Source organism: Podarcis melisellensis (assembly GCF_964234715.1).
Source record: "Podarcis melisellensis genome assembly, chromosome: 1".
Classification (NCBI taxonomy): Eukaryota; Metazoa; Chordata; class Lepidosauria; order Squamata; family Lacertidae; genus Podarcis; species Podarcis melisellensis.
The window spans coordinates 58,148,226-58,163,362 of record NC_138528.1 but is presented as its reverse complement, the minus strand read 5'-3'; the positions used below and the strand labels follow the sequence as shown (position 1 = coordinate 58,163,362).

The following is a 15,137-nucleotide window of genomic DNA, read 5'->3' as shown; positions in this document are numbered from 1 at the left end:
TAGCTAAAGTTTATTCATGCTGATCTTTGCTGACCCTCAGGAATTAGATGTTAGCTCTATTATTAGTCATTTCACTTGGACACATATTCAAAGGGATTCCAAGGAGTCCTCCCCATTATAACACTATCGTCTTTTGTTGCATTAACTTGGGTCCAGACTACGCACATATAGATATAAAGGAAAGATCTGCAGCTCCATCAGACAAAAAGAAGCCAATTCTGTAGGGGGGCCATCAGGGAGGGGGCAGAGGAGTGGGTGTTTAACCCTTTCTGCACCTGCTTTTTCCCTGCTCCCAATTGCTCCCAATTGGCTACCACCCTCCCAGATGATGTAACTGCAGATGGAGAAAAGATTAATAATCTTTGCCAGCTCCCTCTCCTCTTCTGATCACTCCCGCTGGAAGGGACTGTTCCTCATTTAAAGGTGTTTTCTTCTTACCATTATAGCTATGGCATGTAAAGGGTAGCTTGAGCCTTGAAGTAGATGGGAAATGAAAGCTTTAGATTAGATGAAAACTTTAGAACCTTTTTCATAAGGTCCCAGGGCAGGTTACTACAACAAATTGTACAAGTATAAAACAAATAAAAGAGTTTCAATCACAAAGCAAGAAAAGTGCAAAAGCAATTAAAAAAACCAGTTCATATATAAATCTCTTAAGAACAATTTCATATATAAAAACAATACTTCACACACACACACACACACACACACACACAACCAAACAGTTAAATATAGTATAGATGCAGACGCAGACTGGGATAAAGATCTCCACTTAAAAAAGTTGTTGCAACAGAGACAGTGTCTGTGTACTATGTGTTGGGCAGGAATTCCAAAGGGTAGGTGCCACTATACCAGGCATAGGCAAACCCTGGCCCTCCAGATGTTTGTGACTACAGTTCCCATCATCCCTAGCTAACAGGACCAGTGGTCAGGGATGATGGGAATTGTAGTCCCAAACATCTGGAGGGCCAGGGTTTGCCTATGCCTGCACTATACTAAAGACCTGATTCCTTTATCATAAAAAGGTAAAGGTAAAGGACCGCTGACAGTCCAGTCGCAAACAACTCTGGGGTTGTGGCACTCATCTCGCTTTAAAGGCTGAGGGAACCGAGTTTGTTCTCAGACAGTTTTTCCAGGTCATGTGGCCAGCATGACTAAGCTGCTTCTGGTGCAACGGAACACCAAAATCAAAGCAGTGCACAGAAACGCCATTTACCTTCCCGCCGGAGCAGTACCTATTTATCTACTTGCACTCTGACACGCTTTCAAACTGCTAGGTTGGCAGGAGCTGGGACTGAGCAATGGGAGCTTACCCCATTGCAGGGATTCGAACCTCTGACCTTCTGATTGGCAAGCCCAAGAGGCTCAGTGGTTTAGACCACAGTGCCACCCGCCTCCCTATATCATAAATAGGAATATAAGAAGAGCCCTGCTGGATCAGGCCAGGGACCCATCTAATCCAGCATCTTGTTCTCACAGTAGCAAACCCATAGGCCCATGGGAAGCCCTTAAGTGGAACCTGATCGCAACAGTGACTCTCCCCTCCTGTGGTCACCAGCAGCTGGCATTCAGAAACATACTGCTTCCACCCACGGAGGCAGAGCTAGTAGCATTATGGCTAGTAGCCACTGACAGTCTTATCCTCCGTGAATTTGACCAATCCTCTCTTAAAGCCATTCAGGTTGGTGGCCATCATGGCAAATTCCAGTTTATCTATGTACTTTGTGAAGAAGCACTTTCTTTCCTTTTCCTGAGACCAATGTCCACAAGTTCTAGTGTTCAGAGACAAATTACAATGATTGATTTGGGTTCACCGAAGGGTAGGCACTTCAAATAGGTTTGAAACTGAGTGAAAATATAATACACTTAATTGGAATGTTAGACAGCATATTATAACTTGCTTATCGTTATAACAGGTTGCTTATTGTCTTTAGTTCGTCCTATTTTGTTGTGTGTTTTTCCTTTATGTGGTTTCCTTGTTGGCATATTTACATATGTTAGATGACTTATCTGTTAGAATACAAAAAGAGGAAAATGAAAGCTTTGCAAACAAGAACTTTTCAAAGTCAACATCATGCCTGCCTGTCAAATCTGCTTATAAGCACATCTGCTTATAGGCAGATTTGGCTTGGTTTTGTTAGTCATCAACTGGCCATATTATGATTTTCCAATCCTGTTACAAGCAGCAACCATTGGCCATTCAGAGCTGTTACATTGAGCAGATATTGCCTGTTCTTGAGCACCTGGGTATACAGCCTGTGGTTATCATGCAAAGTTTAAAGTAGCTCAGTAATATTGCATGGCAGTTGATGGAGAGACTGATAAATGAGGTGATTTGGTACATTGGCAACTGATGTCCCTAAGGGTGTTCAGGCTTGCTGAGGAAGGTACTGGAGGCAGGGATATCTGGTTCTGTCTCCAAGGTGAAATATGTGAGTTCCCCCAAGCCGCAGCCCAAGATCTTTCTATCTTCTCAGCTTTGTTACCTTTCTCACTCGCACTGGTTTTGAACTCCTGCTTGGCAGGGGGTTGGTCCTGCTTGGCAGGGGGTTGGACTCGATGGCCCTTGTGGTCTCTTCCAACTCTATGATTCTATGAAGAGGAATCTACATGCCGACAGACAGAAATAGAGAGCATCTATACATAGGTCATTATACTGACCAAATTTACATCCTAAATAGAAATCTCACCAGTTTCTTGCAGCAGAATGAGTTGTTTAAATGACAGATTCATGGCAGCCCAAGAGGCACAATGGGGGGGATTAACCAAATATTTTATTAAAGGAAGGACCACACCCTACTTAGGAATAGTTCCCATATGAAACATAAACACTGCAAGGAGCAGAAAAGCTGCCATAAAAGCTTAGTTTACCTTCTGTTCTCTGAATACTCTGCAACTTAAAGGAAATTCACCTTGCCACAAATAGCTTAAGAGATGTGAATATGTTATTGCAGAGCTTTCTTGATGAGTTTCTACGTGTTTGAGTTGGGTCAAAGATGGAAAGACAGTGTGTGTGACATAATGGGACAGCTTTCTTTCTTTTGCCCTGTTGCCTTTTATTGCTTCAGTTAAAAACATGTTAAGCTAACCTCTGTTATGAATACAATAAAAACTGTAAAGTGGTATATACTGTACTTGATAAGTAGCTATGCCATTCTGCATCTGCTTTTTGAAATGCCAGCTTATTTCACAGTGGAGCTGATGGCATAAACCAAATATTCACCCCACCCCAATGTACTCCTGTTTCACCAAGCCAAAGCCATTCAGTCTGTACATGATTTGTAGCCCACGTAATACTTTGTGTTGAATTGTCTGAATATGTACTTTGGCATCTGGAAAGCGTACAGCATTTATGCAACTCAGGATGCCTGCTGGCATGCATACCTAGAATCTATATTACTATGTAGATTAGAGAGGCTCCTTTGTGGCTGCTGCTACTATCTATTAATATAGGTAAACATGCATTTTGGGGATACATTTGAATTTCAAAGCACATAGCCATGTTTCTTCAAGGGTTCCGCTCAAGTGGATAAGCAAATGAGTTTTTTTAGGTTAAGAATACCAAGCAAATACATTACTTTTGTTTCAGATGAATTTATTTCAAATTATTTTTCAACACTCCTACCTCCTTATACAAACTTGGCTAGCCATGATGACTATGGCTCTGCCTGCAGCATCCCTCTGAACAACAGTTCCTGGGGAACACAAGTGGGAAGTGTGTTGTTGTGACCAGGCCCTGCTTTGGGGCTTCCTGTGGGCAAGCGGTTGGCCACTGTGAAAACAGGATGCTGGACTAGAGGGACTATTGGCCTGATCCTGTTATATTCTATTTTGAGCACACCCGAGAGCCAGTGTGGTGTAGTGGTTAAGAGTGGTAGACTCGTAATCTGGTGAACCGGGTTCGCTTCCCCGCTCCTTCACATGCAGCTGCTGGGTGACCTTGGGCCAGTCACACTTCTCTGAAGTCTCTCAGCCCCACTCACCTCACAGAGTGTTTGTTGTGGGGGAGGAGGGGAAAGGAGATTGTTAGCCGCTTTGAGACTCCTTCGGGTAGTGATAAAGCGGGATATCAAATCCAAACTCTTCTTCATCCTTCCATCCATTTAGAAGACTTCGTGCCCTGCCCTTCAACCTAAGAATTCCTAAAATAGCTATCAATAATAATAACCTGGGCTTTTTTTCTGCCAGAACACGCTGGAACTCAGTGCCGGAACCTCTCAGTTGGGTGCCATTGCATAAGAGAATGAGGGAGGTGTTCGTGGTGAATTCTGGCACCTCTTTTTCTAGAAAAATAGCACTGAGAACAACAAATTAAAACATACTAAAATGTTGCATTAATAGCAGAGCAGCATAAAACATGTTAAAAGAAAGTTAAGAAAATGTCAGAGACACACCAAGAAAAAAATCAGAAGCCTAAAACAAGAATACTTAGAAGACGTAGGCATAGAGAAAGATGCTGAGGCAAGTCACTCCAGAGAGTATTCAGATACAGAGCATCATAATTGAAAAGGTCCTTTCTTGGATCACCATTGTCTTGCCACTGAAGGAAGTAGGGTCCGAAGAACAAGGACATGAGGGAAGAACTTAATATTTGGTCAAGGACTATCTCACTGAATAATCCAATAAATGTATACTCTGGAATAAGTCCCACTGAACTCAGTGAAACTTACTCCAAAGCATGTGTGTCTAGGATTGCAACCTAACTTGATTTTATAAGCAGTAAAAAGGCATTTTCCCCAATTCATGTACTTTAGCTTTGAATTATTGTTCTGAATGTCAGTAGTGGGATGGATGTTTTTTGTTCAATGCCTTCAGAAGTAGTATGGGAAGTGTGTGTACCTGCCAGGTACTGACACTAATTCCTCATTGTTGCAAAACCTTCTGGTGAAATTTGATGAGAGTGAAAGCAATCTCCCTCAGAGGTGGCAACATCAAAGGGTTTTGCAAATATGAACTAGTTCACTGTCACAATCTTCCTGAGATGGAGATTCCAGGCTCAAAATTAGTACCCCTCTAATTATCCTGAGTGCAAAACAAATTCTTACTTGCGGTACACTGTCCCAAGAAATCAAACCATTTCACAATGACATCAGAAAGAATACTTGTTTTAAAGTGCCCCGTATTGAAGTCTATTTGTACATGGAAAAGTTACATGATAGTTGTCCTACTGAGGTGTCAATCTCACACATAAGCAAACAAATGAGAATGGGGGGGGGAGAGGCTCCCTTGTGCCCTTGGCAAGGACCTGTATTTCCCCCCCCCCCCGTTCCTTGTGCCTGCCTTAAAACCCTTGAGAGTTGCTGTCAGACAGTGTAGATGAGCTACTTAGCTAGCTAGATGATCTAACTCATTTTAAGACAGCTCCCTATATGTACAGTGGTACCTCGGGTTAAGTACTTAATTCGTTCCGGAGGCCCGTTCTTAACCTGAAGCACCACTTTAGCTAATGGGGCCTCCTGCTGCCTCTGCACCGCTGGAGCACGATTTCTGTTCTCATCCTGAAGCAAAGTTCTTAACCTGAGGTACTATTTCTGGGTTCACACACTTATCAGTGGCATGATTTTTGTGCCCACCCCCCGGCCTGCACCTTGGCCACAGCCAACTTTGCCAAAGGCTTGGTGTGCCCCTGCTGGGGGAAGGACATCTCTACTCTCTGCTAAGCCCTGCTCCCTTTACTATAAGGGTGTTTTTTAATAATAATAATAATAATAATAATAATAATAATAATAATAATAATAATTATCAAGCAGTGTATAAATTTTATGAAATAAATAAAAGATATGTACTGTAGTTTACCCACTAGTTGGCCACTGCTTGGCACTGACTTTGATGCACCTGGGTGGAGTTAGGAGTTTTCTGTTGCTGTTGGAGTGAGACAATAAAGTTCTTGTCCAGCTTCTTGACTGATGTTTCTATGTCAGTAATCCTCAACCTTTTCAGACCTGGGACCCACTTCAAATCTAAACATGTATTTGGGAGGCTAGTTTCTTGATTTATTTCTAATATTTGTATGGTGGTAGTACTGCTGCTGCAACTCGCCTCGGATCAGATTGTGACCTTCTAAGCATTCGAGGAGAGGTGTAGCTCTATGCAGTTCAGCCCCTTGCAGAGTAGCCTCTGGGGAATGTCTGGACCACAGCCCTTTTGGGCGCTTTTGGAGTGGAAATGTTTTTTTTTTTTAGGAGAACCTGGAAGTGTTCTACCTAAGGAGACTGGGAAAGAGTTCTGAGGAGGTTCAGAGGGTCCCCACTCCCAGACATTTGGAAGGGAAGAGTTGAAGAAGGAAAGAGAGACCGAGGAAGCTACATGGGGGGGAGTAGTAAGAAGAGCCACCCGGAGAAGCAAGCAGAAGAGACAGAGAGTAGCCACCGCCTTCTGCCCTCACACAGTGTTCCTCCAGCAGCAGTTCTGTAGCCAAAGAATGACTGAGACTGACGCCTACAGCTGCATTCCACGCCCAGACTGCGCAGCCAGAGACAGGTCTGAGAGACTCTTAAGTGCTCTCCAGTGGAAAACTACTTTATTGGACTCCACCTCCTCCTACTTTGGTGCTTAGAGGCGTATCTTAAATTCTATATTCATCTGCGATATTCCTTTTGGTTCCTCCGCTTATTCTTCCTCCCCGTCGGATATAGCCTTGTTGTTTTTCTTTTGCTGTTCTATTGTTGTACCCAAGTTTTCCCCACCACACGTCTCCTTTTTTGAAGATGTGGGGCTGATAGTATCACACACTATTTTGGAAGCCCTGGCATTCTCCCTGCCCACCTCGTCTACTTTATTACAGTTGGAACTTGGGTCCCAATGTTCCCTCTGCATAAGGGTGGATAAGACGTTGCAAGGGAAACAGGTAGGTTAGAGGAGCTTAATAGGTACCTTTGCACAACCAAAAGCCACTTTCCTATTTGATGGACACAGATTGCTTGCAGCTTCAGTCTCCGTTCATATGTCAAAGGATGAGGCTGAAGGAGTGTTGAGTGCTTTGACCTATTTCTTTGTTCACTCTGGACGGTTTCTGGAAGCAAACTGTCAGCAAGAATGTTAAATGCCAATAATCAATTACCCAAATTTTGCAGTAGGTAGAATTTGGTGGCAACCATATAATTAAGATTGATATCACTTTGATTTTTCCTCTGATGTACGGAGAAAGAGCAGTAGCTCATAAGCAGGGCATTAGCCTCATAAAGTCCAAACCTAAGCATCTCTAGGTAGGGCTGGAAATTTCCCCTGTCTAAAACCCCAGGGAGTCACTGAAAAACATAGGTTAGTACTTTGACTCAGGCTGCATTTAGACATCATTTTATTTCATCCTCATGATGCTTACATACTTGTTCATTTTTACTTTTTATGTGATATTTCTTCTGCAAATCTAGTGGAAACCAGCAGAAATTTAGCACTCCTTTCTGCATCGAATGTTTCCAAAAGAAATCTGTTTGTACCCATGGTAACTCGAAAAATTGTGGGAGTTTAGTGCTGACAGTTCTTTCCTACCTTTTAAAATTTAGCACAACATGGCAGTATATTGGTGAAAAAAATCCCCACAGATCCATACCACAACAAGGTACACCAGTGTAAAACCAATGGCAGAAATGGAGACAGAAGCAGTAGCATTAAAATCAGTAAAACTAACGTGATGAGCCCATCTGAGTACAGGCATAGTAGAAGACAGCTTCTTATGTCCCTAGAACATATGATGTGCATGAAGAAAGCCACAAGCTCTATCTCCCCAAGCAACACAGGTAATGGGGATGAGAATGATATCTGCCAGAGTTCATAGACCTCACTGCCGATCAGAGTAGGTGATACTGAGCTACGTAGAACGTCCCAGTACAAGGTGACTTCACATGCTTGTATTCTGTGATTCATTCTAATTCATATTGGATGCAAGGACTCCACATTACCAAGCCTTTATCATGAAAGGTAGGGTTGTGTTGAATTCTGTCTAGTACCGTTTTGCTTCGTGAGACTCCCACTTGGTGAGTTGCTATTGTCTACGCACCTTGTTGGAGAGTTATCGAGATTGGAGAAACCATGCTCTTCTTCCTGTGAGATGGATTTGCTGTTGCCCTGGGCTCCATTGGGAGGAAGGGTGGGATAGAACAAACAAACAAACAAACAAACAAACAAACAAACATAATCTCTTTTAGAAACTGCATAGCTGCTAAGTAGGGATAGGTGGGGGGGAATCTGATTCAGTTAATATTTAAATGCAAACTTGCCTTTAAACAAACCAAAACACAACCACTCTTTCCAATTTGGACTTCTATGAATTTTGTAATGAAGTTCTTCAACCAAGGAATATCTACAAAAATAAATTAATAGGGTGAAATACAGGCATGCAAAGGCATATTATTAGTGAAAAATAGCATAAAACTGCAATATAAGGGGAAACAGCTTTGCAAAAAAAATGTGCACAATAGGCGAAACTGTGTTCATTAGAAAACATTGCACCAAAATGCTATATGAGTTTTCATGAAGATTAAAACATATATATCAGAAATTGCTACAGAAAAATGGACTTTAAAATGGGGGGGGGGGATATAAGAAACTGAGATAACTGAAACTGACAGGTCTGTTAATCCCTACTGATAAGTAAGCAAGGCTACATTCTGATACTACTGTTGTGGGAGTATTGTATCAGATGGAGAAGGAGTCTCATCATGGCTTCTTCCTACATGGATTAGGCAGTGAAGGATTGAGAAGTGCTGCAGCAGATTCCATCCACCAAGAAAATATACCAAATAGGCTCTAAGGAAATTTATGCCATGTGTCCAGTTTGGTATTGTAGGCTGTGTTGTATGTCTATAGATACATACTGTTTCCCCCATACGTTGTAATTAAAAAATAGTAATTGAGCTTCTTTTAGCCAGGGGTTGCAAAATACGAATTGCAACTATTGCTTGAGTCAGAGTAAAAAGATAGATTCACTATGAGTAAGTTTGCTGACATAATGCCATTGGCAGTTTTGTTAAATTATATAGCACCAGACCCAGCAGATTATTAAAATCCTTTTGAAATGTCTGTGTTATATCATTAAAAAAGACATCCCTATCGGTAAACAAAGAAACCGATTGTCACCCTCGCAGATACTTCAGTAATTATAATGCTAAACTCATAAAACACAATTGTTGCATGCAGACACGCTAGATCTTGGCAAGTGGAGAATGGATGATACCCCCGACCTCAAAGGAAACGAACCTGTCATACCTGGATTAAACATTATGGGGTGTGTGTGTGAAAAGAATGTGGTATATGTTTTAATTGACATTACAAGCTTGTGATTTATGCTGTCATGTGAAACAAGATGTCAGTGTCAGCACAATGAAGGCCTCCCAGTTATACGAAATAGGAACAGAGGAAACTCTCTTTACCCACCTAGTTCAATATTGTCTTGCTGCACTGTCTTGACTTGCAGTGGCTCTCCAAGGTTTCACACATGAATCATTTCCAGACCTGCCTGGAGACACCATGGGATAGAACTTCTGGGAACGTCTCTGTGCACTGCCACTAAGCAATGGTCTATGAGGGACTGGTATTAACCAATCGTTGTTGATTTATCATTACATCTCGCCTCTCCTCCAAGGACTTCAAGGTGAAATGCACAGTTCTCCTTCTCCCCATTTTATCCTCATAACAACCCTGTGAAATAGGTTCAACTGAGGGTGAGTAAGTAACCTAAGGTTACCCAGTGGGTTTCATAGCTGAGTGGGTATTTGAACCCCGGCCTCCCAGATCCTAGTCCGACACTCTAACCACCACACCACATTGGCTCATAATCATAATAACCAGTATAAAAACCATGCATTCTAGTACTGAAGGGGATTCTGAAATTGGTCAATGTGCAGTCAGTGTTAATCTGAAGTGATGTGAAGATGTATGCATGTAGGACTCCCTCGATGTTAGCAGGAAACCTGATTATCCCAATATTACTCACACATTAGCTGGGCAGAACAGAACTTGTCTCATAACTGAACTTGTAACAGAACTTCCCTCATAACTGAATCTATCTCAAGGCAATTGTATAGAAGCCAATTAATCAATTGATGATGATGATGATAGAGTGGCATATACAGGGCAAATAGGGTTAAAGTCTCACATGTTCCTGGGGGAAAGGGGGGCAATGTGACTCTCTAGGAATGAACCTTTGGGAATAGTAAACCAAGGAAGGCTGACATCTGTTGGATCATTTGGGAGAAAGACTCCTGGGAGCAGTTGGGAGCACTGCCGAGGGAAAAGAGCCCATTAGGAAGAAACCCCCTTTAAGACCTGACCTCCATGCTCAGAGGAGAAGTCTGGACAGGTCAGCAGCTTCAAAGGAGTGGACTTGTTTGGCCATCCAAAATTTGGAAGTAAGTGCCCCACAGCATCCAGATATAAGTTGCCAGACGCATCCTGCTCAGGTAAGGGATAAAGATTATCTCCATTTGCTACCAGAGCTGCAGTCAGATTTATTATGAGGTGGGAATTTTGACTTTGTATATGTTAAATCAAGCATTTGATAACTTGCCCTAATCTCTCTTCTCCCCTCCCTCTTTGTAATAAAATACCCTTTTGTTCTCTATAGCATGACTCCTGAGAGGATTGGGAGGGGAGTAGCGAGGCAGAGAAAAGGAAACAGGCAACTGGTAAGAGGGGTCCAAGAATGGGGCTAGGCTGGTCATGTGTCCTATTTTGCAGGGGACAGACCTCTATCTGAAGAGCTGTTATAGGAAAGCCCTCTATTTGAAGGAATCTTCCATTCAGAGGAATATCCAACTCAGAGATAAAGAACCCTAAGGGAGAGAAGGTGCCTTCAAGCTGCCCATCAACAGTTAACACCTGGACAGCAGACTGAGCAGTCACTTAAGAACCTTTCTCAAGAACAGGCATGCAAAATATATATTCTGCCATTGAACTGTGGACTTTGCATGTAATATTCTTCTGGACTGATGTCATTTGCTCCTGGAGTGACAAAGTGTGCTCTCTGATATCATGTGGGAATGAGTTTTCTTGAGCTCCAGCTCCAGTTCCATGCTTCACTGGGGCCAGTGGGAACCATTAAATCCACTTTCCTTTCCCAGCAGTACAGCCCAGTGGGCCAGCCAGCCTTGCTTGGAATCAATAGTCTTTCCAAAGCCAGACAATTGAAGGGACCATAATCTGATCATCTCAGCAGTCTCGTGGTGGCACAAGAATATTTCATGTACGAGGCTCTTATTTTTCCTTCCTTTTCTTCTGATCCCCCTGGTGCAAATAAAGGAAATCCCTTTCTTTGTTTATTACTCCTGTCCTTCCTCTTTTCTTTTAATCCTGCAGAAACTTTAGTCTGCATGGATTCTGAAAGAAAGAGTGCTACACCTTCAAGGTGCGATCCTAAAATGTTGGACCTGGCAGTAAGATTCAGGTCACCCTATCTGTGAAATATGCATCATTGCAAAAAGAGTATATATCTGCATAACACAAGGCAGAACAGCGACTACGATGTCTTAAATGTCCATCAAAGTGATGTACAACAAGATAGAAAGGGGATAAAATACAAAATGTACAAATTCTGAAAACACTAAATCAATAGAACTATTTCTATAGATGTACAATTAATAATCCATAAATTACTAGTTAAGAAGGGAAAGACTTCTTGAACAAAAACATCTTCAGTGGGTGCCTAAACATCAGAATGCTAGGCATTTGTCTACTGTAGTTTCAGCTGGCAATTAATTTCAGAGAACTGGAGCTGCCACACTAAAAACTCATTTTCTAATAAACACTGTGCACATCTCTGGGGCACCTGGTACTCTCAGCAGTGCTTCACCTGAGAACTGCAGCTGCTAGGGCGAGGTGGTCCCTTAGCTAAGAGACAAATATGAATAAATAAATCTTACAGATGAAACCACGAGGGCTAGAGGCATACGCTACAGGTTGCATAAAACTATCTCAGTGATTACATATGATCTGCAGACATAAATAGTGCAATACCCATAAAATACATAGTGCATTTGATAATTGGATTGGAACCAACTCATTCCTTAGAGTTAACTCTTCTCTAATCAATGGCTTCTGACCATCAGCTGACAGAGTGCATCAGATACCCTGTTGTACACATGTACTTTTCCATTGTTATCCTTCCAAGTGCTTTGAGTGCTTTAATGGTTTGTTCAGTGGTAGAAGAAAGAACAAGGGCAGATAAGCAGAGGCTGTTGATATTGTTCAGAGATGTAGTATATGTGTCATTGGTTTTCTCAAGCTAGCACTTAGCCCTGATATTGTGATGCTGTGCAGGAACTGTTTTTGAAATGGACAAGACCCAATTGACACTTTTCAGGAAAGAAACAGAAGCCAGCAGCTTCCCGACAGTGATTTGCCCAATGAACCAAAAGAGGAAACCTTATCCGTCTCTGAAATGCAACTCTAAACCACTATTTTCTTTCATGATCATTGTGTTGATCACTGTGCTAGGTAATTATTTATGTCTGAGATTCTTATTGTAGGCTGGTACAGGCAAACAAGCAAATGGATTAAGAACATATTGCACCAGTGGTCTTCAAAATGCACATGGCAGGTGAAAAAGCTGGGGCAAAACTGTTGATGTATCTTATCTTGGCTGTCGGAAATTGATGGTGAATAGATTCATGGCACTCGTAAAGGAAGTCCATGCATTTATTAGAGTCGATCCTAACCTTACTGCTTGGCGTTTTGAGGTTGTTGGGGTTTTTTTAGTGGGGAGAGATAAACCTTTAAAGACCCCCTCCAGCACTAGAATAAGTTTATACTCTACCCATATTTCTCTTTTCTTCATATGTGATTCTCATGCCTCTCTGTCATTCCATTTTGTTTTACATTCACATGGAATCTATTAGTTCTGAAATCTCCCATCCTATCAATCATTCCTTGCTGGGAAGGTGTATATAGATAATGATTAGGAATGCATCAGTTTTATGTTTACAAACTCAGTGCATTTTCTCTTTTAGACATTGTACTGAAATGTTATTGGTAAATTACTGACAATTTTTCTATTGTTAGGACTTCTTCCTTTCCTTTCCTTTCCTTTCCTTTCCTTTCCAATTGCCATTCCTCAGAAAGAGCCCAGGGTGTTGTACATCAAGCATATATACACAATACAATAAAATGACATTATTTTAAAATATACATTTCTATATCTTTGTCTATCTCAAATCAATTAAAACAGAATTACAGACATCGCTGATCTCTTATTTATCAAACTATACAGGGGCTGGGCAAATGAAAGATGTCTGAAATTGTTACTGGAAAACTAACAGTATGGTAGATAGATACACCTCCAGAATTATGACCCTGCTATGAAGAAAGCCACTCTACTTATGTCCTCATCTTGAATCCTGGCAGGGAGTATGAGTAGGTTGATCTTAAGGATAAAGTATTTAGGCAGTGAAGGAGTTGTTTTTGCAGATATTTGGGATGTATAGACGGTTTTTTTTTAACCATCAATAATCTTGAATGGAGCCCAGTAGCACACAGGAAGCCAGTGCAGAGCTTTTAGGATAGGTGTTACTTGATCCCATCTCATTGCCCCAGTTAATAAACTGGCAGCTGTATTCTCTACTAGCTGCAGCTTTGATCTACTCTCAAAGGGCAGCCCCATGCAGATCATGTTGCAACAATACATATGCAAGGTCACTAGAGCATGGGTTACCAATAGCAGGCTATCCTGGTCTAGGGGTATCAATCGCGGGCCATACCTGGCAAACCAGACGTAGCTGGAAATAGGCACTCCTTGCCATCAATGCCCTCTTGGAGTCCAATGACAACTGTGGATCAAGGAATACTCTAAATTGCATACTTCTCATTGGACAGAGTGCTACCCCATCCAAAACATAGACTAGACCAGGCTAGGCTAGAAACCAGGGGTAGGGAATCCTCCAGATTTTATTGGACTCCAAATATCATCAGCTCCAGTTAGAATGGCCAATGTCTAATGGTGACTTCTGCTTGTTCAAGGAAATACACCAATTTCCATCAATGCTTCCTCTCTCACTAGTGCCATGGCATCTTGTAATGTGGCTTGTTCAGGTGTGGAGACAGTGAAAACTGGCACCCTCCCTTAGGAAAGTGGAAGCATCTTCAAGCATAACAAAGACACCATTGGATGCAACCCATGAATGCACCACCACTGAGTTCTAGCAGAACTGGACTGTGCATATAAACCTTTCTAGCCCTATTGGCACTTGAGTTTCTCTCACGTCCAGTCAAATATCATTTTAGTTTTGCTTTGAACCGTGCTTGCAATTGACGGGTGGCATGTTGTACAAAGATCTGATAGAATCACAATATATGCATAGAGATTGTTAATTGAAATGATGGTCATTCTTGACAGAAAGTTTATTTTTTCAGTTGATTCCTCTTGAATAACGAAAAGGAACATTTCAAGTCACATCAACAAATATATCTTGCTTTGTTTCTGATGAACAAAGTACTAGATATTTGAGTGCTTTTTGTTCCCCGTTAAAAATGCTTCTATGGAATACGCTGGTCTTCTTCTCCAGTCTTTATTAGCACCTGAGATGGAGGGCAAGCTGTTTTTCATGCATGGCCCTATGTACTCCCAATCTCCACCAAATGACTTTCACCCTTAATCATTTGGTTTCAACTTCTGGCACGTCAACATCCAACCATCTCTTAATTGTCCTCAGCCCAGCATTTGGGAACCAACAGTCAACAGTATTGTAAAATATTCCCAAGGGTTATTCAGTCACAGGGCAGGAAGAGATAGGATGTTAATTTCTCATTCTGGCTTTGATTATAAAACTTCAGACTGATATGAAGAAAGATTATTGTCTCTTTGATTGTCTTCTATTGCTAGCACTCTTGTGGTTAAACCACAGAGACAGACATCAAGAAGCCTGGCTTCTATTGCATTTCTAATACAGGCTAATAATTTGGACAAGTCGCTCAGTCTTACAGCTCACTTTCCTTTTGTGTGAAATGTAATCCATTGATATTCCATAGTGTGGTGAGTCTCAGTTCTTTATACTGCACATACTAGATGTGTTTTTTATCCAGAGCAAGCTGTGTCAAAAAGCTTAAATTAAAACAGATATATCTGTTTCGTTTCTGATGCACATAAATTTGTATACTTGCTTCTTCAGAGTATCAGATGAGATGTGTCTATTCACCAGTTCAGTGGTTCA

The 15,137-nt window shown here is 41.6% G+C and overlaps 1 long non-coding RNA gene across 3 annotated transcripts; it reads right to left on the bottom strand.

Moving 5' to 3' along the window:
* Positions 1-1,913: 1,913 nt before the first annotated feature.
* On the bottom strand, positions 1,914-9,641 carry LOC309367827. 3 transcript variants are annotated; one of them, XR_014167373.1, is made up of 4 exons: positions 9,373-9,641; positions 7,947-8,064; positions 6,874-7,023; positions 1,914-2,010 (listed from the first exon to the last, which is right to left on the bottom strand). It is a non-coding gene; the product is annotated as an uncharacterized lncRNA (long non-coding RNA). The 3 variants fall into 3 exon arrangements; XR_014167374.1 differs by lacking the exon at positions 1,914-2,010 and having other exon boundaries at positions 6,499-7,023; positions 7,947-8,069; XR_014167375.1 differs by lacking the exon at positions 1,914-2,010 and having other exon boundaries at positions 6,499-7,023.
* Between the last annotated feature and the right edge of the window lie 5,496 nt (positions 9,642-15,137).